The 26612-nt window shown below is 35.1% G+C and overlaps 2 long non-coding RNA genes and 1 pseudogene across 3 annotated transcripts in view; 1 reads left to right on the plus strand and 2 right to left on the minus strand.

Moving 5' to 3' along the window:
• The window catches only part of LOC309640502, an 875392-nt gene that overhangs the window by 818492 nt on the left and 30288 nt on the right, over window positions 1-26612 (minus strand). The gene's annotated exons all lie outside the window — the stretch shown is intronic.
• LOC309640500 lies at window positions 2659-14309 on the minus strand. The gene is made up of 2 exons (XR_014252269.1): window positions 4675-14309; window positions 2659-4350 (listed from the first exon to the last, which is right to left on the minus strand). It is a non-coding gene; the product is annotated as an uncharacterized lncRNA (long non-coding RNA).
• On the plus strand, window positions 21379-21925 carry LOC309640497 (tubulin-specific chaperone A pseudogene; annotated as a pseudogene). Its single transcript has one exon. The product of its transcript is annotated as a tubulin-specific chaperone A pseudogene (transcript).

The raw sequence follows: 26612 nt of genomic DNA on the forward strand, positions 1-26612 counted from the left end.
CCAAAACGTGCTGCTAAAGGGTCATTGTCTAGTTCCCTCTCAATCTTCCAGAAGTCAGATTTATCCTTTTAAAATTATGTTTTAAAAGGACATTTTTCTCTGAGCGGTAAGCTTGAGTATATCACAGTAGGTAATGCTCCTATGTAGAATATATCTCAGAACATGTGACTGACTTGAGTTCAGACAATATAAATTATTCCAAAAGTACCTAAAATAAATGCATTGCATGGACTCAAAATTGGGAGCAAATGCATGGACTTCAGTAAATCTTCACAGTCATTTTAAATAAGTGAAGCAATTTCATTTGCTTTCTTTATTTTACAGTCCAGTAAACATTCATTGATATCTCAGAATTTAGTCCTTTCTTCCCAGCTTTATTGAGAAATAGATATATAACATTGTGTAAGGTTAAGGTGTACAATGTGTTGATTTGATACATTTATATATTGCAAAATCTGTACCACTGTATCATTAGCTAACACCTCGGTCCTGTCACATATTTACTGTTTCTTTTTCTTTTTTTTTAATTTTTATTTATTTATTTATGGCTGTGTTGGGTCTTTCGTTTCTGTGCGAGGGCTTTCTCTAGTTGTGGCAAGCGGGGGCCACTCTTCATCGCGGTGCGCGGTCCTTTCACTATCGCGGCCTCTCTTGTTGCGGAGCACAGGTTCCAGACGCGCAGGCTCAGTAATTGTGGCTCACGGGCCCAGTTGCCCCGCGGCATGTGGGATCTTCCCAGACCAGGGCTCGAACCCGTGTCCCCTGCATTGACAGGCAGATTCCCAACCACTGCGCCACCAGGGAAGCCCCTTGCTGTTTCTTTTTTGTGGTGAGAATTTTTAAGATGTCTCTTAGCAACTTCCAAGTATATAATACAGCATTATTAACTATAAGCATAGATTATAGATAAGCATTTTTCTGTGCATATAAAATCTTATATGCACAGAAAATCTTATATATTCTGAGAATTAAATATACAGCATAATATAAATATAATCCTGCATATTTAATATACAGGATTTAATATATTTAATTATGTAATTAAATATAATCCTGTATATTTAATCCTGTGTTAATCTTATAATTGGAAGTTTGTACCCTTTAACTGACATCTCCCCATTTTCCCCACCCCCAGCCATGGTAACCACTACTTTACTCTCTCTTTCTATGAATTTGGCTTTTTGAGATTCCACATATAATGGATATTATACAGTATTTGTCTTTCTCTGTCTGACTTATTTCACTTAGCATAATGTCCTCAAGATGCATACAAGTTGTTGCAAAGGGCAGGATTTCCTTCTTTCTCACAGTTGAATAATATTTCATTGTATATATTTCAATGTATATACTACATATTCTTTATCCATCTTTTGATGGACACATGTTGTTTCTATATATTGGCTATTGTGAATAATGTTGCAATAAATATGGGAGTTCAGGTATCTTTTTGAAATCCTAATTTTAATACCTTTGGATATATACCCAGAAGTGGGATTGCTGGAGTCTATCGTAATTCTATTTTTAATTTTTGGAGGAGCCTCCATACTGTTTTCCATAGTGGCTGCCCAAATTTACATTCTCACCAACAGTGCACAAGGGTTCCTTTTTCTCCACATCCTCACCAACACTTTTTACCCCCAGAGCTTGGTCTTATCCACTTAAGGATGCAGAGAACTGTCCATGGGTCCACCTTATCTGTCAGAGAAGAAAACTATGGGGTCAGAATTAGGATTGCAGCCCCATGGTGACACTGAGCTTTCTAGAATAGGATTAGAAGACAACTATTAGGAATATGAAGGAAAATAACGTTTGTAAACTCTGCCTCGGGTCTCACTTGAGTTCTAAACCACCTACAGCTGATATCTTCACTGGTCAGAGATATTATTTATGAATCAACATAGGCTTAGCTATTTGCTTTTTCAGTGTGTTTATTGGTCTTAAGAATGTTAAGATCTGTTTATTTACTTACTTTTTAATTGAAGAGATTATTTAAGCTAGCACACAAGCTTTTTGTGTAGCTGTAAGGTAGTTTCATAACACATCTAGAGATTCACATAGGTGTAAAGAAGTATGAGTTCTTTTCTTGATTGCAGTTTTCTTCACACCACAAAAGTCGATAAGATGTCAGCAACCTTTACTAAATTCCAGTGGTCGTCAAAGTTAACCTATTAATACAGTCACCAGGGGATTTTTAAAAATATATATTTTTAGGTCCCAAGCCCTGAAGTTCTGCTTTAGTAGGTCTATGTGCAGCATGAGAATTGACAAGCACATATAGAAAACACTGCCCTCCTCTTGCCTGCTTCCCTCAAAATAGCATTATCATTACCTTTATTGTTACCACATCATCACCATTTATTATGGAGTTTATTATATTCTATGTACTATGCAAAGTACTTTTAATTTAACACTTAAAATCCTGAAGGGTAAGTGCATTTAATAATATGGAAACTGAAAAATAGAGAGATTAAATAACACAGAGACCAAATCTGTCCAGCTCCAGAGTTTTGCTCTTTAATGCCACCATAAACTTGACTCTGGGCAGAAGTGTTTTACTTCAGGAACCTGCTACCACCCTTCTTTTCCTTCCAGCTCCTTGCTTAAGAAACATTAGCTCAGCTTCTCCAAGTAGTTTTTTTTTTTTTTTTTTTTAATCCATTTTTTTTTTTTTAATAGCTACTTTATTTATTTATTTATTTATTTTATTTTTGGCTGTGTTGGGTCTTCGGTTCGTGCGAGGGCTTTCTCTAGTTGCGGCAAGCGGGGGCCACTCTTCATCGCGGTGCGGAGACCGCTCTTCATCGCGGTGCGCGGGCCTTTCACTATCGCGGCCCCTCCCGTTGCGGGGCACAGGCTCCAGACGCGCAGGCTCAGCAGTTGTGGCTCACGGGCCCAGTTGCTCCGTGGCATGTGGGATCTTCCCAGACCAGGGCTCGAACCCGTGTCCCCTGCATTAGCAGGCAGATTCTCAACCACTGCGCCACCAGGGAAGCCCTCCAAGTAGTTTTGCAAACATTTCAAAAACATTTGTTGAAAGCAATTTAAAAAATGCCCTCTAACCCAGAAAACCTTGAAAATAGATAGTTTTTGAGTTGACAAGATGTATTTTACTTTATTTAATTATTTTCACTGTCAGCCTACTCCAGGTCAGAATTTTCAATCTATACTTTCCTCCCATTTTTCCAAATGTAATTAACAGTTACACTAATTTGACATGTACCTAAAAAGTCTCATGGTACACACAATGCTTTCATTCTGTGTATTGCAATGTTGAAGCCAAAAAAGCCATTTTTCTTCATAAATGGCACCAAAACTCAGATTCTTTGCTGATGAGAGTTATAGTAGAAGTGGCTAATAAAAACTTAAACCATCATAATCATGATTAAAGTTCAAATGTTAGTCACTGATATTTACTAATCTGCTCTATTGGGCCTTAGAAGACTTAAGCCTAATCTCAAAAACTCTTCCACTTAGCAAATTATAAGAAAAAGGTAATACGACAATTCCTAAATGGTTAGCTTCATCTTTCAGAATTAAAAGTAAAAATACTTTTAAAAAAGGAAACACACACTAATGCATATAGAATAAAAACTTTAAAATTGTCTTTTCTGTGTAACATTTTAATGACCTGAATGTTTGGTTTTCATTATGCTCCTCCCAATATGTGAATTCAACAGAATTCTTGAAGCAATGGTGCAGCAAGTTTGGCTGTTGTGATTGTAAAGCCGATTGAATTAATGAAAATTGCATGACCTTCAGTTCTCCTTACTAAGCCATTTATTCTTTTAGTTAAAAGTATTTGTTGATCTCTATGTGCTAAGCATTACATTAAATTATACTTTTGTATTATTTATCAGATAGACTGGGTCAATACAAAAGTGAAAACAACTTTGAAATTTTTATTTTGCTTTTAATGTTTAATGTTTTATAGTTTAAAGACTATAATGAATGAATAAAAGGATGTCATATTTTAATTTTTTATCTACTTATCTACTTTATAACTCTTTTACTTTATTTCTTGTACACATGAACAGAATCCATTAATTAGTGTAAATTCAATAATACAAGTTCTTCCTAGTAGAGCAAAAGATGAAAAAAAGTAGTCATTCCAGCAAATGTCAAAAGGAAGAGTTGACTTATATCTCAAGGCCTTCATCCTAGTCTTCAGTAATTCACCTTTAAGAACTCTAACCAAACATCACTTATATAAATAACTAAAAGTTAAATAATAGATTTCCATCAGTTGTTTTCTTTCCTTCCTAAAAAGAAAATAGACGTAGGTAAGTATTAGACAACGTACATGGAAGAACCACCTGACATCACCGGTGGATTTTCCCATAGTTTGCCCACCTTTGTTTTTTTTTTTTTTTTTTTTAATAAATTTATTTATTTATTTATTTATTTTTGGCTGTGTTGGGTCTTCGTTTCTGTGCGAGGGCTTTCTCCAGTTGCGCGAGTGGGGGCCACTCTTCATCGCGGTGCGCGGGCCTCTCACTATCGCGGCCTCTCTTCTTGCGGAGCACAGGCTCCAGATGCGCAGGCTCAGTAATTGTGGCTCACAGGCTTTGTTGCTCCGCGGCATGTGGGATCTTCCCAGACGAGGGCTCGAACCCGTGTGCCCTGCATTGGCAGGCAGATACTCAACCACTGCGCCACCAGGGAAGGCCTGCCCACCTTTGTTTACATAATATGATTTGAAGGAAGACAGTAACCAATTGAAGTTTTTAGTCACAAACAACAAAACTCATTCTAACTAATTTAAGCAGAAGAAACATGTTAAGAGATACTAGAAATGGCACAGATTTCTACGACGGCCAGAAAGTCAGGTTTGTAAACAATGCAGCCAGAAACAGAGCCCAAATCACGTTGCAGAACCACTACAGCCAAGATCCCATTGCTCTCCTACTGGGCACAGAAAACCCAACTCACACCACTGACCTTGGGAACTAGATACCAAGGACTCTACGACTGCTCCCCTGAAAACTATATGCTGCTGCAACCACCTTCACTAGAAAAATGTATTTAATACAATGCCTGCCTCCTCACATTACTCTCTTCCAACTGAAAGTCTCATCTGAATGCATGTGATTAGCAGAGCTAAGGTCACCTGGCTGTGGCTTAGATGTCTACCTTGGGGGAGGATGTCAAAAGATTACAAAGGTCAAAGCATGAGAAATATCCACTACAGTTATATTCCTGGCCTGTCACAGATTGGACTCATTTTTCTGTGCTAAAGATCTTTCTCAACAGTACTAGGTCCTCTTTTGAATGCAAATATCTATTGAGGAGGCAACACATAAAATCATGACAATTTACTGTATTTTTCCCCAGATTCCCTTGCTCAGATGAGAAGTTCTGGACTGTATAGCAACAAAGAATATCCAAGAAAGGATGCAAATCCATGAACTGGTGCAGAATAAGAAGTCAAGATAAACTTTGACTTCCCAAACTGTTTAGATTCTTGGATTCTAGAAGGTCAAAGAAGGCACTACAGTCTCTTCCTTATGTTATTTGGAAGTATATTAATATATTTGATCATTCAGTTACCATAAATGTGGTTTATGCAGATTAGTACCACTTTTGATAGGGATAGAGTAGGACAGTTACACAGGTAGTTTCAGAAATCCCATTAGGGGATTATACATAGAGGGGGAACCTTAGGGAACTTTGGGAAACCACTGTACATTAATGATCGCTCAAGAAAACTATCAGAACGTTGTGGAACAAAGCAGGCTTGCTTATCTATAAAGCCATTAATAAAAGCATGAGGTAGGCCCCAGGCCATTAAGTGAAAAAATGAGGCCTGCATTCTGCTAGTTGAGTCCAGCAAGATAATGATCCTTAGAACCAAGGATAGGAATAACCAAGGGAAAGGTGACATTCCAAAGTAGAAGGAAGACTCTCATTATACTGAAACCTGAGATGACTTAACATATTTTAGTATATAGTACCACTCGTCTGCTGATTTGAATAAGTGCCATGACAGTCCTAGTTTGACCTTATAGGGTCAAACACTCTCCTGCCTGATGCTGAGGAGGAGCTAATGATGTAAGCCTGACATTTACTCAAAGAATGAGGAAGAAGTTGGTCTTCTTCCCCTCCCCACTTTCTTTTGATTATAAAAATGTAGCCTACTTAATTCTTGGGGCAGAGCCCCCTTGCCTGCTCACTTGCATCTCTCACAAGCATCCTATATTAATAAATCTACTTCTTGCCTATCACTTTGCCTCTTGCTGAATTCCTTCTGCAGTGAAACACAGGGAACCTGAGCCTCAGTAAGCCCTGACATCAGGTGAACAATTCTAATGAAAAGACCATGGGTTCAAATCCCAATCTGGATTTTGGCTGGGTTTGAGTCCCAGCCCTTGGGTTCAAATCCTAACCTGAGGCGTATGGTTTCACTTTCACACCACAGAACAAGTACCAACAAATAGTAGACACCAACAGATAGTAAGATCTTAAAGAGCTCAATGAGTTACACTGATCCTATATTCCTAAACTTTAGTAACTATAAAAGTTCTATCCACTACAACTGCTAAATGGGGCTCTGTGCTATATTTTAGTTTCCCCAGGTGAGCCAAAGGAAGCTAAAGACAGCCACAGAATGAATTGTGTCCTTTGATGCTCTCATCTCCCTTTCTGCATTCTTAAAACCTAAGAATTTCCCATTTAACCACTTGAAACATCCAGTGCCCTTTCACAAATATCTTCTGCCACAATCAAAAACACATTTCAGGAGAAGATCTAGTCTATGCGTTTACACTATCACAGTGAATTTCAAACTGATCAACCATGTCCTTCCATAAAGAATACATTTTACCTCATGTCCCAATACACACATATATAACTGAAGTTAAAGTATCCTGAAATAATACCTTCCTTTATTAGGAAGGATAAACTCAGATATTTTCTATTCTACTCCATTTAATTTATTTTATATTCAAGCTAAGATCTAATAAATTGATTTCACAGACACAGCTTAAAAAGCATTGGCTTCCTATCTGTATAAATGCTTAGTGGAATGAATGTTTTGCCTTTTAGATATATTTTCAATATAGATATTGAAAGATATCAAAAGATAGTAAGAACAAAGAAATGAGTCTCTAAATTTAAATTTTAGACATCAATAAGCTTATTGCAGAGATAATTTTGAAGACAAGGGAGAAATTTCATTGCTCTTGAATTCCCAACAAATAGTTAATCTCCTCTTTTGCCTGTTCTATTTTTTTAAATTAATGCTTTAGTTACAAAATAATATATTTCCAAATCAGAAACCTAGGAAAATGCCAAAAAACTACAAAGTTATTAATGCTTACTATAATCTTACCACCCAAAGATAACCACTGTTAACATTTTACTTTTATCCTTCTAGGACTTTTTCATGTGCATACTTACATATGTAATAAAATAACTAAATAGTATGCATTTTAAAAGAATATATGATAATCAGGTTTTCATGATAATAAAAATGTTAATATGGCATCATGACGATTTTTAGTTGAAAGTATTTGATTGTATGGAGGTATCATAATTTACTAAACCAATTTCTAGTGTATAACTTTATTTAAGATTATTTACAGTTTTTTGACATTATAAATAATGAGAAATCAGTGTGAGCACATTTCTGAATATTTCCTTAGATTAAATTTCTAGAAGTAGAACTCAGCAGTGAAGGATTTGCACATTTAAAATACTCTTCCATAGCTATTGTCCTTAGTCTGTGTGGTCAGAGACACAGAACTCTCTGTAGCAGATGGACCATCTTGAGTAGGGTTCAGATTTCAGAACAAACTGTACATTTGCTGATATCTGAAATGTGAGTAATAAATGAATACCAAAGGCAGTTCTAAAAGGGAAAAAATGAGAAGTCACTGAGATGGGTATGTGCAAAAGAGTGTGGTTGCTGAGTAACCATCAACAATCCAATCTCCTTGCAGGGGGTGGGGAAGATAAGAGTTGCCTCTGTGGTTGCATTTAGAAGTTCCCATCTATTTTCACACCAGTTGGTATTATAACTCCTTCTTACTCTGCTTCCAATTCCTTTCCTAACTGAGTTCCAGTCTAGCTTCCCCAACTTTGAAATGGTGTGCCCCCTTTCAATGTTCAGGCCCCAGATAATCTGTTAATGAAGAATGTTAGTTTTGCTTACAGATTGGAATTCTGATTATTGTCCCTAATTAATATCCAATAATTTATTGGGTCATGTCAAATTATTATTTTGATATATGAGACCAGCATCTTCTACAAGCCTCGCAGTTCCCTACAATGTTGGACCATAGCAGAAAAGGGATAGCTCCTTTTGAGGTGGAGATGAAGAAAGGGAGCTGCGGTAGGGAAAGGGCAAAGAAACAATTATCACAGAAGAGAAAATTGGCCTTAATTAATGTATAGTATCAATAGCATTATCTTTGTATGGGAGGGATTTAAAGCACATTTATTCATTTCTTATTTATTCATTCATTTATTGATTCATCATTTATTAAATACCCATAAAACATCAGGCTTTTAGTCACTGGGAAGTCAAAGTTAAATGCTTTATAGTCATTGTCCTTAAGGAACTCACAGTCTGAAATATAAGCATGCAATGTTTTAGTTATATCTAAATTTAAAAGTAGGGAAAACGATACCTATAGTTTCCAGTGTAAAGGTCTGGTTGGGATTGAAGAAGTATCATGATCCAGAGCACAGGCTGCAGCTAAGTAATATGTTGTAGCGCCTGTTGGGTGTCCTGGATACTGGAGAATCTGGAATTGTATATTGGAATTGCGTTTGGGAAGCACTCACCACATGTGCTTACAGAGCTAGCACTTAACATAGATACATCATAGATATGTCATTGAACTAAATGCTTCAAAGTAAGAACAATTATGCCTGGACTTCATGAAGTCTACATCTAAATCAGCTGGTCATTGGAGACCTAAGGAAGAGGAGAAGGGATCTATTTGATGTTTGGCAAATGAGTGTGAAGCAAAGCTGATATAAGACCTTTTAAGACAGGTTTTCGGAACAGGTTTGGTCCAGTTGGTTTATTCCAGAAGCCACCTACCTGGGTCAAGAAGAAGAGCTACAAAAAACAGAGAGTTAAGAGGCAATTACCTTAGATAAGCAGGTAATCTTCCTCAAGTTTCTCAGTAGTTTCTCTGGAGAAGCTGTACCATCTTGTTTGAAAACAGGGTGTGCGGGCTTTCCTGGTTGCACAGTGGTTAAGAATCCTCCTGCCAATGCAGGGGACACGGGTTCCATCCCTGGTCCAGGAAGATCCTACATGCTGCGGAGCAACTAAGCCTGTGCGCCACAACTACTGAGCCTGCACTCTAGAGCCCGTGAGCCACAACTACTGAGCCTGCGGGTCACAGCTACTGAAGCCCGCGTGCCTAGAACCCATGCTCTGCAACAAGAGAAGCCACTGCAATGAGAAGCCTGTGTACTGCAACGAAGAGTAACCCCCACTCGCCACAACTAGAGAAAGCCCACCTGCAGCAACGAAGACCCAAAGCAGCCAAAAATAAATAAATTAAAAAAATTTTTTTTAATTTTAAATTTTAAAATTAAAAAAAGAAAGAAAACAGTGTGCAATGGTTAGTCAATACTGGAAAGGATGACAATGACAAATCAAAGGAAAATACAAGAAAATGCAACAGTTGAAATTGCATTACAAATTTATGAAAAGAAACAGATTACCCAGGGGAGTAATTTTTTCTGCCAACAAAACCCAGACACTGAAGGAAAAAAAATCTGGCATCAGTGAAGCTTGTGAATAAGAACAGCACAAAATTGAATTTTTTTAAATTTCAATTAAATCCTATGCTTCTCTTTGGCAGTGATCCCACCCCGAGTTTTGTGATGACCCAGGTGTCTCCAACTATATTAAAAGATGTCATAAAATTTTGTAAACAAAATTAGTTTACTAAGATAAATAGTTAGGAAATATGTTCGACTGGAACTCTAAATCTTATTCTAGTTAGCCAGTAACTAGTGTGAATTTGAGCAAATGAATTCTCTCACCCACAATTTCTTCACTTTTGAGTTAGGGAATCTGACTGGTTTATAAAGTACTATCTAACAGTATAATTTTGTCCTTTTGCACATCTTGGGCCCCATATGTGTGTGGGGATGGAGGAGGGTGCGGAGTAGTACTAGTGATTTGGAAATTAGTGTTTTCTACCTCTTCAAAACTGGGAATTCATTATTACATGCTAAAGAAACTCACACTTTCTTTGGGAAGAATGAAGATGAAAAATTGTCTTGTGGTTGGGAAGACCCACAGAATACTCAACAGAGCACAAGGAGAGGAAATAGTAACGCCAGAATCTTGAGTCTGGCAATGAAGACAGGGAATGGGCAAAGAAACAAATAATAAGGGATTTTCCTGCGTATTTTATTATTTACTGGGAATCTCTGTTATTTTTTTATCTGTCACATTAATAACTGGCTCAAGAAAGTGCCAGATTGTTCCCTTCCTGGAATCTTGTAATCCCTGAAGTCATGGCCCTACTTTAGCCTTGGCAGAGTAGAAGGTAACATAGCCCTGGTTTTACTTGTTTTACAGCTAAACAAACCCTCTGTTTTCCCCTGCTCAGTTCTTAATAGGGAAGAACAATTGTGTTTTTTGTGTGTTTTGTTTTTAATTTGAAGGAATCATTCTGAGCTGTAGGTAACACCCCTTCCAGGCATGTAGAGTCAAGTGTTTTGGCCAATCAACACTTCAATGGATAGGGGAAGGTGGCTTTTGGGTCAGGTATTAACCATGGAGAGACATACAGATATTTTACCTACTGGATTTTAAAAGAATTACTTGTGATGAAATACTTAAACATGAGACATTGTGACAAGAAGAGTACAAATGTTTAGACTGCCACCACTTGAAGTAGTTGCTGACAACACAATCAAGGTGTGCCATTTGTACCACACGGGTCCTACATTGCTGATTATTTATGGTAATTATACAGGAGGTAAGCACACAGAGCAAGCTGGAAAAAATAAAGAGAGATTATGAGAGTTAAGGGGAGGGGAGAAGAGGAGAGGAGAGAGGAAGTGGTAGTGAATAAAAAGGGTGAGGTATATGTTCTGGTTCTGAAACCTTAATGTTTATTAACCATGCAGTAGATACAAAGATCTCTGAAACATTAAAACTGCTAAAAATCTTGTTTTAAGCTTTTATTCCTAACTGTTGTTTTTACAAGGCTCCCCATTAAGTATACATTAGAACTGTAAAGGAACTGTTTCCTAATTTAAAGCAAAATAAACTAAGTTGACATTTCCCTTATCTGAATCTTGTGTTTATCAGACACACTGGTGTATGTCATAAAATCATTAGCTGATATTTAGGCATTTTTATTCTTCTTCTGCTATGCCGCTGAGTAGTTTTTTCCATCAGCATCTAACATTTAAAAAACATACATTTCAAAAAAGTTTATTGTTTAAAGGATTTCAAAACTTTTTATTCACAGTAGTGTGATTTTTTTTTTTATAGCACTCAAACCAACAGAAAGACATAATTCATTTAAAAATGACATACAATTTATCTCAATAATGCATCAACTTCATTGCCAGGAGTTTTATAAAAAAGGGATGTTCAGGAAAAAAACCAGGTAACTTGATCAACAGATTATATTTTGTAAAATATGTAACAACTAACTGTGTCTGATTAATTTTATGCTATAATGAAAATTGACTTATTCTGTGGCATTTAAATTTTTAGAAAAGTTGAAACTCAAAATACGTATCTGCAAATTATGTTTCTGCTACTATACAGTACTTTGATTTTTTAAAAAACTTAGACTGGGGAATATTTTATATTCTGCTTTTTTATGACTTGTATTGGTATCTAGACTTTAGCTTTAGTGTTTATTTGGGAAATGTATTAAATTGTCCAAGCTTCAGTTTTCTCAGCAGTAAAATGGGATTTGAATACTTCCTTAAGATTGTTGAAAGGATTAAATGAAATAATGTAGACAAATCATCTAGCACAAACTCTGACAGTTGGTAATAAATTAAGGAATGTATATTGTTGGCCTGATAAACACAGTTAATTCTGCAAAATATTTATTACATAGATATCAAATGGTCCAAACGATAATTTATAGATATGAATTTAAAGATCTTGAGAGTTTCATTGTTCAAAATTCTGCATCTATTCACATAATTTATTCCTTGTGGTTAAGAAAGGTTTCCCAGTACACCCATGTTATAAGCTAAGATCTATAGGACGAGTAGGAGCTAGGCAGCTTTGGGAGGGAGAGAGAGAATAAACAAAGTGGGGATAGGGATTGGGTCAGGTAGAGGAAGAAAACATAAGCAAGATGCAGAGGCTTGCAAACTTGGATGCACGTTGTAATCATCTGGGAAGCTTTAAAAATGTATTGATCCCTGGGTCCCTCCCCCAGAGGTTCTGATTTACTTGGCCTGGGATGACCAGGGTGATAGGATTTTTTAAAGTTCTCCAGGTGAGTTTTCTAATGTGCAGTCAAGGCTCAGAATCATTGCTCTATAGGCAAGAAATCAGGGAGCTAAAAGAAAATAGAGAAAAAGGGTAATAAGGAAGGAAGATAGAGGCTAAGATGGAAGAAGCTGGCAATTTGTGGAATGCCTAGCTGACTGAGCAATGCTATCCTGTGTCAAGCTATGCTAAGGACTCCAGGTTTTATTCTGAAGAGAAAATAGTTGCAAGAAAAATTTTGTTGTCACTTGCTGCGGGGTTGAGAACTGATTGTAGGGAGCATGACTGGAAGCAAGAGAGAAATTAGATGAGTTAGAGATTGCAGTTGTCCAGACTAGAGAATATGGTAGCCTAAACTAGGGCAGTGCCAATGGACTGGAGAAAAGTGGAGTGATTTGAGAGGCCATAAAGGAAGAACTGACAGGAATTGGTGACATTGGAAAGTAGAGTGAGGAAGGAGTTGTCTGGAGATGCTATTAATTGAGGTAAGCCAGAACAAGTAGAAGTCTGTGAAAAGAAGGCTGATTCAGTGTTGGAAATGCTGATTTGAAGTATCCATTGTATGTCTAGATGAAGGTATTGGTAAGCAGCTGGACATGCAGGTTGGGAGCTAGACAAAGCAAGTGGGGGAGGGTGTATTGGATACAGAAAGCAAGGATCTATGACTCAGGTCTCATACAGGCTTCCTTTCCCTCCTCTCATTGCTGCTCCACAGGGCTGGCCTACTCTGAACCTGAATTTCAGGGCCTGTCACACAAATAATCTTTTAATTTAGCACATGATATCAGTAAAACACTGAAGTAAAGGGGAAAAATTAGGGGAGGACAACTTATTACAGAGAGATACTTTGTCACAACTCTTTCTATGGAGATGGTAAGACACTGGATAAACACCAGAAAGACAAAATCAAGACAGGCTCTGCATCCCACCTCAGGTATTGGTTGTTGGCAGCCACATTATTTTCTATGTGATCCTGACCCCTTGGTCAAACCTCATTGGACAAAGTGTAGTACCTGACTCCAGCTAGACCAGCCCAATACTCTTCGAGGAATTTTACCTGAGAGACATAATAATCACACAGCTCTAGAAGGAATGTCAAAGGATTCCAGCTGCAGAGTTGCCTTGTTTCCTCTATTCTCCCTGATGGTTGTTTGAGTTTACCTTGAATTTTGCATGAGATAGTCCCAGTATAATGTCCATAAATTCTTGTTTAAAACTGTAAATATGTTATATGTCAAACTACACAATGCAGCCATTACAAAACGAGGAATTCATCTAATTTACTCTTTAATAATGTCTTGGAATGTTGTTCATTAAATGAAAAAAACCATTGGAAGAGCAATATAAATGGTATCATCTCGTGAAGAAAAAATTACCCATGAAGTATACATAAAATTTGTGAATATCCAAAGCCAAATTTTTTTCTTTTTATTGAAGTATAGTTGACCTGCAATATTATCTTAATTTTAGGTTTACAGCAAAGTGATTTGACATTAAAACACATTACATAATTATGACCATAATAAGTCTAGTGACCATCTATTACCATAAAAACTTATTAATCCCTGTGACATTATAACTGGAAGTTTGTACCTCTTAATTCCTTTCACCCATTTCTCCCAAACCCCTAACACCCTTCCCTCTGGCAATCACCAGTTTGTTCTCTGTCTCCATGAGTATGTTTCTGTTTCAGTTTTTTTGTTTGTTTTGTTTTCTATGTTCCACAAATAAGGGGAATGATGTGGTATTTGTCTTTGTCTGATTAATTTAACTTGGCATAATACCCTCTAGGTCCATCCATGTTGCTGAAAACGACAAGATTTCAAAATTTTATGGCTGAGTAATATTCCATTGTGTGTGTATATATATATATATACCACATCTTCTTTATCCATTCATGTATCAATAGACACTTAGGTTGATTCCATATCCTGGCTATTGTAAAGAGTGCTGCAATGAACACAGAGGTGCATATATCCTTTCTAATTAGTGTTTTTGTTTTCTTTGGGTAAATACTCAGTAGTGGATTTGCTGAATCACATGATAGTTATATTTTTCTATTTTTTGAGGAACCTCCATACTGATTTTCATAATGGCGATACCAATTTACGTTCCCACCAACAGTGCGCAATGGTTCCCTTTTCTCCACATCTTTATCACTCTTGTTATTTGTTGTCTTTTTTTTTTTAACATCTTTATTGGAGTATAATTGCTTTACAATGGTGTGTTTGTTTCTGTTTTATAACAAAGTGAATCAGTTATACATATACATATGTCCCCATATCTCTTTCCTCTTGCGTCTCCCTCCCTCCCACCCTCCCTATCCCACCCCTCTAGGTGGTCACAAAGCACAGAGCTGATCTCCCTGTGCTATGCAGCTGCTTCCCACTAGCTACCTATTTTATGTTTGGTAGTGTATATATGTCCATGCCACTCTCTCACTTTGTCCCAGCTTACCCTTCCGCCTCCCCTTATACTCAAGTCCATTCTCTAGTAGGTCTGCATCTTTATTCCCATCTTGCCTCTAGGTTCTTCTGACCATTTTTTTCTTTCTTTTTTTTTTTTTTTTTTTGATGATAGCCATTCTGACAGGTGTGAGGTGGTATCTTATTGTGGTTTTCACTTGCACTTCCCTGAAAATTGATTAGTGATGTTGAGCTTCTTTTCATGTGTCTGTTGGCCAACTGTATGTCTTCTGGAAAAATGACTATTCAGGTCCTCTGCCCATTTATTAATTGAATTGTTTGTTTGATTTTGAGTTGTATAAATTTTTAAAATAAATTTTAGATATTGTTCCCTTATCAGATATATCATTTGCAAATATCTTCTCCCATTCAGTAGGTTGCTTTTTTGTTATGTTCATGGTTTCCTACACTGTGCAAAAGCTTTTTCATTTAAGGAGTCCCATTTATATATTTTTGCTTTTTGTTTCCCTTGCCTGAGGAGAGAGGTTAAAAAAAAAAATACTACTAAGAATAATGTCAAAGTGTTTTCTATGTTTTATTCTAGGATAAATATTTTATGGTTTCATGTCTTATATTTTTAAGGTTTTAATCCACTTTGAGTGTACTTTTGTTATGGTGTAAGAAAGTGGTCTAGTTTGATTCTTTTGTGTGTAGCTGTCCAGTTTTCCCAACAATATTTATTTAAGAGAGGTTGTCTTTTCCCCATCATATATTCTTGCCTCCTTTGTCATAGTTTAAATGATTATATAAGCATGAGTTTACTTCTGGGCTCTCTATTTTGCTCCGTTGATCTATGTGTCTGTTTTTGTGCCCATACCATACTAATTTGATTATTATAGCTTTAAAGTATGGTTTGAAATCAGGGATTGTGGTATTTCTAGCTTTGTTCTTCTTTCTCAAGATTGTTTTGGCTATTTGGGGTCTTCTGTGTTTCCATACAAATTTTAGAATTATTTTCTCTATTTCTTTAAAAAAAATGCCATGGGTATTTTTATAAGGGTTGCATTGAATCTGTAGGTTGCTTTGGGTAGCATGGGCATTTCAGCAATATTAATTCTTCCAATCTATGAGCACAATATATCTTTCAATTTATTTGCATCATCTTTAATTTAATTCATCAGTCTTAGAGTTTTCAGGTCTTCATATACCTTGGTTAAATTTATTCCTAGGTATTTTATTCTTTTGATGCAATTTAAATGGAATTTTTAAAAAGAGTATCGTGTTACAGATCATTGACAGTGTATAGAAAGGCAACAGATTTTTATATAATAATTTTGCATTCTATAACTTACTGAATTCATTTATTAGTTTTAATAGGGGGCATCTTTGGGGTGTTCTATATATAGTTTTATGTTATCTGCAGACAGTGACAGTTTTACTTCTCCCTTTCCAATTTTGAATTCTTTTATTTCTTTTTTTGTCTCATTATTATAGCTAGGACTTCCAATAATATTTTGAATAAAAGTGGCAAGAGTAAGCATCCTTGTCCTCTCCCTGATCTTAGAGAAAATGCTGTCAGCTTTTCATGTTGAATATGCTGTTTGTTGTGTGTTTAGCTTATATGGCTTATATTATGTTGCAGCATGTTTCCTCTATACCCACTTTGCTGAGAGTTTTTATCATAAATGGATGTGAATTTTATCAAATGCTTTTTCTGTATCTTGAGATGATCTTATGATTTGTTATCTTTCACTTTAATGTATTATATCACGTTGATCAATTTGCAGATATTGAACCATCCTTGAGCCACTGGGATAAATCCCACTTGACCATGGTGTATGATATTTCTAAAGTATTGTTGAATTTGGTTTGCTAGTATTTTGTTGAGAACTTTTACATCTATGTTCGTCAGTGATATTGGCCTGTAAATTTCTTTTACTTTTTCTTTTTCTTTTTTGTTGTACTGTCTTTGTCTGGTTTAGGTATCAGGGTGATATTGGCCTCATAGCACGAGGCTGAAAGCATTCCCTTATCTTTAATTTTTTGAAATAGTTGGATAAGATAGATATTAACTCTTTTTTAAATGTACAGTTCACCTGTGAAGCTGTCTGGTTCATGACTTTTTTTTTGTTGAGAATTTTTGATTAATGATTCAATTTCATTATTAATGATTGGTTTGTTCAGATTTTTTATTTCTTCCTGATTGAGTCCTCAAAGACTGTATGTTTCTAGGAATTTACCCATTTCTTCCAGGTTGTCCAATTTGTTGGCATATAATTGTTCATAGCAATCTCTTATGATCCTTTGCATTTCTGTGATGTCAGTTGCAACCTCTCTTTCATTTCTGAATTTATTTATTTGGGCCCTCTCTTTTTTCTTGATGAATGTAGCTAAAGGTTTGTCAATCTAGTTAATATTGTCAAAGAACCAGATCTTAGTTTTATTAATCTTTTCTGTTGTTTTTTAGTCTGTATTTCATTTATTTCTCTCTGATCTTTAATATTTTCTTTCTTCTACAAACATTTAGTTTTGTTTCTTCTTCTTTTTCTAGTTCCATTAGAAGTAAGGTTATACTGTTATTTGAGATTTTTCTTATTTCCTCTGGTAAGCCTGTATTACATGAACTTTCCTCCTAGAACTGCTTTTGCTACATCCCATAGATTTTGGAACATTGTGTTTCCATATTTATTTGTCACAATGTATTGTTTTATTTCCTCAATGATATCTTTAGCGACCTATTTGTTGTTTAGTAGCAAGTTGTTTATACTCCAAATGATTGTGTGTTTTATCCTATTTTTTTCCTGTATTTGATTTCTAGTCTCATACTGTAGTGGTTAGATAAGATGCTTGATATGATTTCAGTCTTTTTAAATGTATTGAGACTTGTATTTTGACCTAACATGTGATGTATTCTGGAGAATGTTCCATGTGCACTTGAAAAGAATGTGTATTCTTCTGCTTTGGGATGGAATGTTCTATACATATATATTAAGTCATATGCTCTAATGTGTCATTAAGGCCAATGTTTCCTTATTGATTTTCTGTCTAGATAACCTATCCATTGATGTAAGTGGGGTGTTAAAGTCTCCTACTACTATTTTATTATTGTCCATTTCATCTTTTAAGTCTGTTAATATTTGCTTTACATATTTAGGTGCTCCTATGATGCATATACTTATAAGTAGTATATCTTTCTGTTGGTTGATTCATCATTATGTAATACCCTTCTTTGTCTTTTGTTACAGTCTTTGTATCAAAGTCTATTTTGTCTGAAATAAGTATTGCCACCCAGGTTTCTTTCTGTTTCCATTTGAATGAAATATCTTTTTCCATCCCCTAACTTTCAGTCTGTGTGTGTCTTTAGCTCTGATGTGAATCTCCTGTAAGCAGCATATAGATGGGTATTGTTTTTTATCCAATCAGCCACCCTATGTATTTTGATTAGCACATTTAGTCCATAAACATTTAAAGTGATTATTAAGAGGTATGTATTTATTGCCATTTTGTTACTTGTTTTCTGGTAGTTTTTGTAGTTCCCTATTCCTTTCTTTTTCTCTTGCTCTCTACCCTTTCAATTTGATTACTTTCTTTATACTTTCTTTAGTGCTATATTTGGATTCCTTTCTCTTTCATTTTTGTTTACCTATTATTTGTTCTTGGTTTGTGGTTACCATGAGGTTTTTATATAACAACCTATGTATATGTCAGTCTATTTTAAGTTGATCATTGCTTAAGCTTGAGTGAATTCTAAAAGCACTACATTTTTACTCCTCCCACTATGCGTTATGTTTTTCATGCTATATTTTACATCTTTTTGTTTGTGTATCCTTAACTAATTATTGTGGATGTAGATAACTGTATTACTTTTTTCTTTTAGCCTTGTAGCTATATAGGTATTTGATCGATAACTTTACAATATGTTTGCCTTAATCAGTGAACTTTTTTTCTTTCATACTTATTGTATATCTAGCTTTTGTTCTTCTTTTCAGTTTGAACAAGTACATTATATTTCTTGTAAGGGGAGTGGTTTGTGGTGATAAAATTTTTTTAGCTTTTGTTTGTCTGGGAAACACTTTTATCTCTCCTTCAGTTCTGAATGATAACTTTGCTGGATAGAGTATTCTCCTTTGTGAGTTTTTTTTCTTTCAGCACTTTGAATATGTTGTGTCACTCCCTTCTGGCCTATAAATTTTCTGCTGAAAATTCAGCTCATAGTGTTTTGGTGTCTCCCCTTTATATAACTATATGTTTTTCTCTTGCTCCTTTTAAGATTCTCTGTCTCTAACTTTTGACATTTTAATTATAATGTGTCTTAGTGTGAATCTCTTCGAGTTCACCTTGTTTGGGACTTCTGTGTTTCCTGATCTTGGATGTCTACTTCTTTCATCAGGTTAGGAAAGCTTTAAACCATTATGTCTTCAAATAGGTTTTCTGTCCCTTTCTCTCTCTCTTCTCCTTGTGGGACCCCTATAATATGAATGTTAGTACACTTGATGTTGTACTACAAATCCCTTAAGCTAGTCTCACTTTTCAAAAACCTATTTTCTGTGTGCTATTCCACTTGGGTGATTTCTACTACCCTGTCTTCCAGATTACTAATATGTTTTCTTCATCATCTAATCTGCTGTTGATTCCCTCTAGTATATATTTTTTAATTTCAGTTACTGTATCCTTCAGCTGTCATTGATTCTTTCTTACATTTTCTATCTCTTTGTTGAAGTTCTCACTGTATTCCTCCATTCTTCTTCTGAGTTCAGCTACTATCCTTATGACCATTTTAAACTCTTTTTCTGGTAGCTTGTTTATCTTTGTCTTGTTTAGTTTTTTTTTTCTGAGGTTTTGGCTTGTCCTTTCTCTTGGAAATTATTCCTTTGTATCTTCATTTTAGCTAGCTCTTTTTTTGTGTTTGTTTCTATATATTAGGTAGATTAGCTACATCTCCCAGTCTTGAAAGAGTGGCTTTATGTGGGACCCAGTACTCCAGAAGTGTCCCCTGTTTGGGCTGCATGTACCCTCTTGTTGTGGCTGGGCTATGAATACTACATGTATGCTTGTGTACTGGGCTGGCCTCCCAGTATGACTGGCTGTAAGGCCCAACCACAACTATTGCAGGTATTTTTGCGTGGGGTCAGTCCATGCAGTGGGAACCACATCATCAAATTTTAGTAATATTTACTACTTTTGATTTGGAATTGTACAGTAAGTATTTAATATCTTTTTCAAACTTTTTTTTAAATTTACTTTCTCCTAACCTAGCTTGAATTGACTTTTCTAACATGTAACCGAAGGAATCTTCACACTACAGTTGAAGGCATGGACATACAAAACATCAAGTAGCTTAATATTCATCAGCTCATAGTGGGAAGTGTAGAGGAGCAAGGAATTAAGTTGGAAGGGTAGTTAGGCTCCAAATCATGGGTTCTCATATATATTCAGGTTCATCTCCTTATAAATAACCACTTCGGGTTATAGGAATAACTGAGTGCAAATCAGCCTTCTTGCTGTACAATTATCTGAGGATGAAGCCTCCAAAGCCTTACATTTTGTAGCACAAGAGATTATTTTGAATATGTGAAGCATTTTCAACTGAAAATTTTGAGTCTAATGGGGATTTAGTGATAGTAGGAGAATTTTTTGTGCTAACTTGTTCTTAATTAATGCTTCCAACTGAATCAGTATCAACTTTTAAATCCATAAACACCTCAATTAATCTTTTATTTGACATGACGTCTAGAAGAAAATTACAGCAAACTTAGTAAAGATATTTATAGCATCTGGACACTTATAGAATAAAAATATGCCATCCAATTTATGTAAACTGCCAGGGAACAAGAAATAACATCTTATTTCTATTTAAGTATGTTTACCATAATCTACTGCCAACATTTTTTAAATGAAGGATTTCCTCTCATCACTAAAAGGTAACATTGTAGCTTGCATACTAAAAATCTGTACACTTCATGCAGTTACAAATGATCCCTCAGTGTATCAGTTTAAAAATTATTTTATATCTTTAAAAAAGTAGGCAGTTTCAACTAACTATGACAGTGATTTTTAACTTATTTTTACTGCAAAATATAACACATTCAAGAGAGTTTATAGAAAAACGCAGATGTTACTGCCACACAAGGTAGGAAATAGAACATTGCTGGCAACCTACAAGCCCACCCATGTATGCTTTCTAGAGTATATCCTCCTCCCTCTGCCTTCTGCCCATAACCATTATGATGACTTTATAATAATCCCTTCCTTGATTTTGTTATAGTTGTTTTTACCAACTGTGTATACATCCCTCTTTCTGAACTTTAGGTAAAAGGATATATACTAATAGTTTTCTTTTGTATCTTAAATCTTTTGGTCAATGTTACAATTATAAGGTTTATCCAGGGACTTCCCTGGTGGTCCAGTGGCTAAGACTCCATGCTCCCAATGTAGGGGGCCTGGGTTCGATCCCTGGTCAGGGAACTAGATCCCACATGCTACAGCTAAGAGTTCACATGCCACAACTAAAGATCCTGCATGCCGCCACAACTAAAAAACAAAAATCTCGATTCCCGCGGCGCTCGAGGGACCATGGCTGATCCTCACGTGAGGCAGATCAAGATCAAAACCGGCGTGGTGAAGCGATTGGTCAAAGAAAAAATGATGTATGAGAAAGAAGCAAAACAACAAGAAGAAAAGATTGAAAAAAGGAAAGCCGAAGATGGTGAAAATTATGCTATTAAAAAGCAGGCAGAGATCCTGCAAGAGTCCCGGATGATGATCCCAGATTGCCAGCGCAGGTTGGAAGCTGCATATACTGATCTTCTGCAGTTATTAGAGAGTGAAAAAGACTTGGAAGAAGCTGAGGAATATAAGGAGGCACGTTTAGTACTGGATTCAGTGAAGTTAGAAGCCTGAAGGTTTTCTATACAGGGTGTTTTTTTGCATTAAGTCCTGAGATCCGTTCCACAATTCGTTATTTTTGACCACTGCTATGTGTTCAAGTAGTATGAGAATGTGATTCTTTTTATGCAGTGCATATGTTTTTCTTTGCCTGATTTAATGTGTCAAATAAATGAGTTCATCTAATAAAATTGCTTCTTTCATAAAAAAAAAAAAAAAAAAACAAAAAAACAAAAATCTCATATGCCACAATGAAGATCCTGCACACGGCAACGAAGATCCCGTGTGCCTCAACTAAGACCTGGTGCAACCAAATAAATAAATAAATAATTTTTTTAAAAAAAAAAAAAAAAGGTTTATCCATATTTGTGTGTACCTATAATTTGTTCATTTGCATTGCTCAGTAATATTCCAGTGTAAAAACATATCATGATTTTTGGGTTTTGTTCTATTTTTGATAGACAAATCTTAAGATCTAAGAGAAAATAAAACTGGGAATGAATCTAATAATTTTATCCAAAGCTCTATTTGAAACTGTATTTTTATAAAAATGGAATCTCTCCAGAGTGATACTGTTCAATAGAACTTTCCATGATGATGGAAGTGGCTCAAAATTCACTTTCTCTTTCTGTTTTTCTCTCATTTTTCCCTTAAAATTTTTTTCATTCTATGAGCTCTTTTATGAAGTTATCCTATGAATACCTTTGCAAATCAGCTACACTTTATTACTTTCCACAAATTAAAGATGAAAGGCAGAATAGACTCTCTCACAGAAAAATTCATTGAGGATATTGTTAGCCTCAAGCTTTGCATGTGAATTCTTAAAACAGCAAAGCATTTGCACCTCATGTGAGAGAAATAACTACTGAGCACACTTCCTGCATGCTTTGTCCCTGTTAGGCTGTCACTACAGCTGTGCAACAGGTGCATAAATTATTTTTTTCTTTTTAAAAGCAATTGCAAATAGCTTTTCTAACTTCACCCACTCAGTAGGTAGTCCTGAGCCTTAAACAAAGCAAGGAAGTGAGGAAATAGTCTCCTTGTCACTGAATTCTGCTTATTAGGTAGGAATTATTACTTTCCACAATTAACTCAGCAAAATAATTGCCATTTTCTATCATTGCAGAGTTGAAGCACATGACCTACTACTTGGCAAAAGTAAGTGAACAAATGCTCAAAACTTGGAAAGTATTAGTGTAATGTATTATTGAGAGCATTAATCAAACACTGCAGCAAGAAAACTTTACACACTTAGTGGCAATAAAATAAAACATGTTTGGTTACCTAAAAATGTTAAATTCCATATTAACAAAAGGTGCAAATATAACAATGTGTTTCTTTCTAGTTTTGTTATGTAAGGAGGAAATTTGTTATCAATTTATAAAAGCACTAAATAATAAATGATCACAGAAAATTCCCAAATTAGTTAATGCATCTAGTAAACAAATATCTCCTTACACATGTCCCTTCCCTGATTAAATTAGAAAAATCTTGGGGAATGCTTGCTATTAGCCTGGCTTGGTCCAATCACTACAACTAGAGGTGACTGGGTAGTAATTGGCAGCTCCTACTAGAAAAAGGTGGTCAGAGGAAAATTTCTACAAAAAAAAAATATATAATGCATTTACCAAAGGAAAGAAGTTTAGAGTGTTGAGTGTACAAAGCAAATTATATAGTAAAAGTAGGGAGTAATAGAAAAGTTACATCAATTAATTTGCTTATTAATAACAGATTATATAGAAAACATGATTGGGAAACTGGGTTACTGACTAAAATGTGACCTCCAAAACTTTGAGTCTCTATCAATGTGAGTAGCCAAGAATTTCCTGTAACTATAAACTTACGTTTCATCTTACTAAAAGAGATTTCATAAGATTGATAGCATAGATTAAAATTTAAATTCAAAGTCAAAATTCTTTTGGTATGAAGATACTAAGTATGGAAGAAGTAAAAAATCACAGAATATAAAAATGCAGATTTTCAATTTATAGGAAAAGAGCAAAATGGTTTTATATTTACGTATCTAGTGAGTCTTACACACTAAGCTTCAATTCCACTGAAATATTTGGAAGTCATTCTCACTGAGCTAGCCAATTCGCCTTTTAGAGGGCAAATAGAATCATCTTAGCTCTGAATGACTGGGCACAGTGATTTCCAAAACAGGAAACAATCTGCCTGGGACCTAAAAACACCTGACACAGCAATTTCCTTTTCTGAATGCATGTATTTGTATTAAACTGGAAAACATTTCTGAACATAGCTTACTAGCTAGAAAAACATGTTCTTGGTAATGTCTCAACAGTTTGATAGCATTAAATGAGAGCAAACATAAGTTTTTAAAAACTCTATTTCAACTTAATACTTTTTTTCTCACCCTCGATATTTATTAATAATCAAAAAAAAATTTATAGTACAATCTATCTTGAATTTTATCACAAAGAATAAACAGCCACAGGAATTCCACATATTTGTTATTAAATATGTACCAATATTATGAACTGAAATTGTATATTAGGATAGGTAATTCAGAACCTCCAAATTGTTGAGGATGAACTGGGTTATTTTCAGATTAAATTTTCCTTATTCCAAACCTGCAGATAAACACTTTAGAGTGATTGACAGATTTTATAAAGCAAAAATGCTCATCAAGCTGAAGATCTGAGGTAATAAATAATGATGGTTGAACAGGACAGTATTTGGTTTATTTTTCTATTTATCTCCTCCATTTAAAAAATACACACTTAAAAATAACTGAGCTTATACTGGGAGGGAAAATATTTTTAATTATTGAGGAGCCCAAATTCAAAATGCCAAGAAAATGATATGTAAACCCTCATAAGTATAGTATCTCCATAAGCAGTCTATATCATAGGATTAAATTTTGCTTCAATTCAAAATTTACCTCAACAGTGTATTTTACATACACACACACATATACACACACCTAGGTAATAGTTATATACATAAATATTGCATTTGATAATTTTGATAATTTTTCTCTATTCAAATCTCTCTTCATCACTCATTAATATCATTCAACTATTAAAACATTAAATTCATAGTTTTAGAGATTGTTTATAAAGGATAATTTATTCTGGGCTTTGGCACAAAACTGAATTATTAAAGTAAATCACATAAGCATTTATTAATTTAAGGGTTTATTTTCTCTTCCTTTCAACATCCATGAGGAAACAAACAAACAAACAAACAAAAATCACTAAGTGCTGAAGAATATGGAGACATTTCCATTTATGTGCCAAGGGGAAATATATTGAAATTAGAGCCAGATTATTTATTATGCTAATGATCTGGAAAATTAGACAAAATTAAGTTACCTAATAAAACTAAATTGGATTTGATAAATATTAGCTAGTTATTTCTAAGCAGAAAAACCGACACCATAAATATTCAGTGGTTAAGTAATACAGACAAAGAGCTATTGCTGTAGGAAAGCTAGGAGTAAGTGCAATTATTAATTAGGTTGACTTGCCATTCTTAAGTAGAGTGCCCGGCTTCCCATTTCTTCAGTTAAGGCCAATCCAGAATTGTCTGTGAGTGTGCGGATGCATCATATCGAAGTACAGGAAGGTGCTCCTGTCTCTAGGCAGATTCTCACTAAGGTATTGTTGAAACTCCATAGAAGAAGAAATCAGTCAATGGAAGTGTTCTTTCAGTGTCACAAAGAGCTGGTATTCTAGCTTGTTGGCTTCCACATCCAGATTTGCCATTGATTTGCTGATAAAACAGCCCTCAGTTCAGCAGTCTAAAATAAAGGCAGCTTTGGTGCAAAAATGGTATCAGGTTTTGTTTGTTTTGTTTTTGTTTTTATTAAAGTATAGTTGCAGGTGTACAACAGTGATTTGATATTTTAATACATTACACACCATGCAGTTATTACAATATTATTGAGTATTTCCCCTGTGCTGTACATTACATTCCAGTATGACATTTATTTTATAACTGGTATCTTTTAATCCCTTTCACCTGTTTCACCCGAAGTAAATATAAAGAAATCAGTTGCATTTTTATACAAGAATAACTATCAGAAAGAGAAATTAAGAAAAAATTCACTTACAATTCCATCAAAAAGAATAAAATACCTAAGAGTAAATTTAACCAAGGAGGTGAAAGACCCATATTCTGAAAACTATAAGGCACTGACGAAAGAAATTGAAGATGACAGAAATAAATAGAAAGATATACTGTGTTCTTGGATTGGAAGAATTAATATTGTTAAAATGCCCATACTACCCAAAACAATCTACAGATTCAGTGCAGCTCCTATTAAAATACCCATGACATTTTTCACAGAACTAGAACAAGGAATTCTAAAAATTGTAGTGGAACCACAGAAGACCTCAAATATACAAAGCAACCTTGAGAAAGAAGAACAAGGCTGGAGGTATCACACTCCCTGACTTCGAACTATACTGTAAAGGTATAGTCATCAAAACAGTATGGTATTGGCACAAACACAGACACATAGACCAATGGAAAAAATAGAGAGCCCAGAAATAAACCCACGCACATATTGTCAATTAATTTATGACAAAGATAGCAAGTTGAATTAATCCTCTTAAGGAGCTCCAAAATTCCTGGCTTTGTGGCTAAGGGGAAAGTACATAATTAAGGATTCTGGTCTTCCACAGAGGGAAAGCACTAGACTAAAAAGTCTTACCATAATGAGCACATGCCAGAAATGTGATAGCTAAGTGTTAAAAAGAAGATAAAATAGCCTAGAAAGAAATATTGAGAAAATATGGCCACCTAATGATCAGCATTAGTTTTGGTCATTTGAAATATGAGGATCTTTAAGTACCTGAAGACTTAGAAGGCAGGGATTACTTGTTGTATAAAGGGCAATAATATAAGTTGTAAAACTT

Source organism: Balaenoptera physalus (assembly GCF_965194825.1).
Source record: "Balaenoptera physalus genome assembly, chromosome: 13".
NCBI classification, from domain to species: domain Eukaryota; kingdom Metazoa; phylum Chordata; class Mammalia; order Artiodactyla; family Balaenopteridae; genus Balaenoptera; species Balaenoptera physalus.